The following is a 4,859-nucleotide window of genomic DNA, read 5'->3' as shown; positions in this document are numbered from 1 at the left end:
AGTTAATGTTCAATAAATCATCAGCCCCTATAAATTCTACTAATGTGTCATATAAGTGATGCTTATTATAGGACATAAAACTTAGATATCTTTTATCTTCATTCAAATTAATTGAGTCATATCATTTTACAGTGATAGGAGTCCTGGTGATGTGTCATATATCCAGAAATAGTGGCTTTTGGATGCATTCCAGGTTATGATAAATCCCCAAGTTCCTTAAGATGACCAATTCAGATATGTGGAAATAATTGATAGTGCTTTGGCATGCCTCAATCTTTATACTATTTTGGATTTCCCATCATATTATTATGCTTTTATTTTCCATCAGAGGACCTTGAGGTGTTTCTCCATCACCTGAAAGCATCATTCCATTACTAATGGCCAAAAAATACATATCTGATCTGTTGGCTCACTCATGACCAAAAACAAACTAGTAAGAAACAAAAAATACATATCTGATCTGTTGGCTCACTACTTTTGGCCAGTTATTAAAGTTTCTTTCTTGCCTAAGGTGTAGTGTTTATTTTACAAAGAATTTCTGGATCACTATTTAGATTAGTTTGGGCCAGCAGGAGGCATGGTGGTTGAGGAATTGGACTCCCACATAGCAGACTGCAGTTTGAGTCCTGGACCTGGCAGCTAGATTTCTCACTTTCCCTCTCTTTATCTCTCTCTGGTGACCAGGCATGCCCTGTAGCAAATTTAAAAAGTAATCATAGTGACAAATAAAATCAATATTTTTTTCAAAATAAATAAATCCCTTTGCTTCACCACTTCCTCAAGATGCTTTCTGTGATGATGCCTTAGTACCCAGGCTCAAGAGAATATGATATAGGAAGCATTCTTTCTGTTACTATGGGGGAAAGTTTCTTGTAATTTTATCTTTTTTTCATTTGAACTTTTACTCCACAGTGAAGAGAGATGTACATAGTATTTGCCTTTAATTGGAGTAATATTAATCAAGTAACAGGCACTCAATACTAAGTAAACTACGCATTTTGTGAAGAGTTGGAGACGGAGTGGTTGTGGCTGCATTTCCTACCTCCAGCTGCAGTCGGTTTCTTTGCCTAGAACTTGGGAGCGAGAGGTTCAGAATCGAATCTCTTTTCCCTCACCTTCTTGCTTTTTGGCTTTGTGAGGAATCTTACCATCAATCGCAATGGCCAGCCATGTTACCAATAAGACAGATCCTCGCTCCATGAATTCCCGTGTATTCATTGGGAATCTCAACACTCTTGTGGTCAAGAAGTCTGATGTGGAGGCAATCTTCTCAAAGCTTGTCAAAATTGTGGACTACTCTGTTCATAAGGGCTTTGCCTTCGTTCAGTACATTGATGAGAGGAATGCCTGGGCTGCTGTGGCAGGAGAGGTTGGCAGGGTGATCGCCAGCCAGGTTTTAGATATTAATCTGGCTGCAGAGCCAAAAGTGAACCAAAGAAAAGCAGGTGTGAAACGATCTGCAGCGGAGATGTACGGGTCCTCTTTTGATTTGGACCATGACTTCCAACGCGATTATTATGACAGGATGTACAGTTACCCAGCACGTGTTCCACCGCCACCTCCTATTGCTCCTGCTGTAGTGCCCTCGAAACGCCAGCGTGTATCTGGGAACACTTCACAAAGGGGCAAAAGCTTCAATTCTAAGAGTGGACAACGAGGATCGTCTTCCAAGTCTGGAAAGTTGAAAGGAGATGACATTCAGGCCATTAAGAAGGAGTAGACCCAGATAAAACAAAAAGTGGATTCTCTTCTGGAGAACCTGGAAAAAATCGAAAAGGAACAGAGCAAACAAACAGCTGGAGTTGATCAAGGATGATGAAAAAGAGGCTGAGGAAGGAGAGGATGATAGAGACAGCGCCAATGGCGAGGATGACTCTTAAGCTCATAGTGTGGTTTAGAAATCTTACCAATTATTTCTTTACTGAGGAACTTGTCTAAGATCAAAATTTTCACCAGATCCTCTCCCTAGTATCTTCAGCACATGCTCATTGTTTTCCCCATCTTTGTCCTTCCCATGTCCACTAATTCATACTGCCCTGCGTCTGGTCCCATTTCACTTCTTTTGATGCTCCTAGTAGTTTTGTTAAGTCTCACCCTGTGATTTTGCTTTTAATTTCAATACCTCTTTATGACTTAACAATAAAAAGGATGTATGATTTTTTTAAAAAGATAGTAAGTAAATTACAAGTTTTCAGAATTTAAATCTACATGTAAATGTTAATTGTATGGAATACACTGCTTATTCATTAACAAAAAATATTGTTGCAAGTATTGTTTATCTCCACCTATTTAAGTTAAATCCTATTATAGCTATTACTATGTGAAGATGAATAATACTACTAATATTTGTTGACTGAACAGCAGTAAAAAAGATGCTTGGGAGGGCAAGATGGTGGCACAGGGGTAAAACACAATGCTTTGCAAGGCTAACCCACATGGAAGGGCTTTGGGTTAGCACCAAGAAACCTTTCTGAGTATGACAGGCATCTGCATGCCCATGATCGAGCACTGGCTGAAGCTGAGAGTGGACTGTGGCATTAAGAGCCTATTGGAAATGCTGTTTCATGCTCTCTCTCAGAGGTAATAATAAACTTCAAAAATAAAAATAGAAGAGAGAAAGATGTTTGGGAATAGTACCTGAGAAGAAAATGTTTTCAGATTTTTAGGGAATAAAGCCCCAAAATACTTCATGGCAGCGTCAAGGTGTCCACAAATTTTATAAGATTTTGAAAGGACAGGGCAACAGAAAGGATAGAATGGGGTCTAGCAGGAAGCCTAGTGGTTGAGGCACTGGACTCCCATGTGGTCTATTGTGATTCAGGTCCTAGACTGGGTGGTTTGAGATTCACCCTGGATGCAGCATGCCCAAAATCCTGAGAGGAGGCTGCAGAAGAAGGGACTGTGGCATGGCCAAATCAACCTGGGGAGTGATTTCTCACTTTCTGTCTCTCTATCTCTCCAGTGAGCGTACACTTCTTGTAGCAGGATAATCATCATTATCACCAGGGGAACTTGTTTTATGTTTGCTTTTTAATTTATTGTTCTTTTGTGTGTTTTAATTTGCCAGAGGGTGTGTGCACTTACCAGAGAGAGAAAGAGAGAGAGAGAAAGAGTGAAAAAGCACGCTCAACGAGGTGTGGTCATGCTGCAATTCCTTCTCATTCCTCTACCTTATCTGAATTTTGAGCATGCACACACACATGCCTGGCATATCTTTCAAGTCACAGGGGCTGATATTTGAACCATGCAGTTGACCACGGGGAATCCAGTCCCCTTGACCACCAGACCACGGGGTTGACTTGAGTACTTGTTAAACATATGGATTCTAGTCCTCTCCCTTCAGTAGGTGGTGGGGAGGGGGTGGCAAAAGAGGGTGAGTAAGAGACATTTAACACATGTCCAAATAATTCTAATTAATTAGGCTTCTAACATTCTTTGGAAACCACTGAATAAGGATAGAGTAGCTGGTCCATTTAGTGAATTTCTGAGTGTGAGGAACTGAGCCTAAGCTGTTTCTAATTTATTCACAATTGACCGCAATAGCTTTGGCTTCTTGCCAATGGTCCTGGGACTCGAGTTATCCCATTGGAGGCTCTGGTAATAAACATTATAAGATTATTGAGTATGAATTTAAAGAAGCCTCATCATCGTTTTGTAAAGTACCTATCCTCTATGCACCGAAAAGCCAAATATTAGAGGAGAATTATGTCATTGTACTTAATAATTCATGTTTATTAAGTGTCTATCATAAGAACTTTTTAAGATAGGAAATATTGAGTCTAAATATTTTAGATGAGAAAATTGGGGATCAAGGAGTCGAATGACTGACTGGGGTAATGCAATAAAGTAGTGATAGGGAGAATTCTTCTGATCTTTTGATCTTTCTTCCACCACTGTGATTCATACCAAGTGCAAAAAACAAATTATGACACAGATATTCTAACAGGCCAGCGCTTTTTAGGGTGGGTTGAGTTTAGGATTAATGTGATATGGATTACAGGTGAGAAAAAGGTAATCTGCTTCCTGCTAATTTTTTAAAGTGTAAAAAGAACCCAAGTTTTCAATTTGGCCCACTTTTACTAACTGAACATATAAATTGTGCATATCAGAGAACAAAACTTAAAGCACAATGTTAATTTTCTCAGTAAGGGATGAAGCAAATATCCAAAATGATTAGATTAGTTTATAAGCACAAGGCAACTGTACTATTCAAATAGAAATTTATTTAGAGGTTAAACTTAGTGGATTAATGTAACATTCCCTATGAGTCATCAGATGTCGCTATTATATGCAGTATGAACCTCTGTTTTGCAAAGATTACAGGAGATTTTAGCTTTAACCACTATTAGCAATTTTGTGTTTGTGATCATTGTGCATGCCTACCAAAACTTTTTTTGTATTTAAAAACCACATATTTAGAATATAGCTCTTTTTTATATAACTGTTGATGTATAGAAAAAAAATGAAATCAAGAAATGTGACAAGTCTTCAAAAAGTTCTTAGGAAAAAAAAAAAAAAAAACTTGGCACAGATTTCAAAATTTTCTTGCACCAAAACAGTCACACTTTAATTTCATTTCTCAATGAACATTTTTAAAAAGAATTGTATAATTACTTATTATTATTATTTTTAATCTGCTATAGGGCTCACCAGAGAGAGAAAGGGAAAGTGAGAAAGCAAGTCACCAGGTCCAGACTCAAACTGCGGGTCGTTCATGTGGGAGGCCAGCACCCTAATCTCCATGCCACCTGCTGACCTCTTCAATGAACTTTTTACGTCCTCATAAGAAAGACTATCCTCAGCCTTCTAAAATAAACTAGGGTAACATCGCTTGAGAAAATAAATACCTTGTGAAAGTC

At 38.5% G+C, this 4,859-nt stretch overlaps 1 pseudogene; it reads left to right on the top strand.

Moving 5' to 3' along the window:
- Positions 1–1,034: 1,034 nt before the first annotated feature.
- Positions 1,035–1,880, top strand: LOC102473219 (heterogeneous nuclear ribonucleoprotein C pseudogene; annotated as a pseudogene).
- The last annotated feature ends 2,979 nt before the right edge of the window (positions 1,881–4,859 follow it).

Source organism: Tupaia chinensis, unplaced genomic scaffold (assembly GCF_000334495.1).
Source record: "Tupaia chinensis unplaced genomic scaffold, TupChi_1.0 Scaffold000674_1, whole genome shotgun sequence".
Taxonomy (NCBI): Eukaryota; Metazoa; Chordata; class Mammalia; order Scandentia; family Tupaiidae; genus Tupaia; species Tupaia belangeri.
Note: the sequence above shows the minus strand (reverse complement) of the source record. Positions and strands in the feature narration are given on the sequence as shown.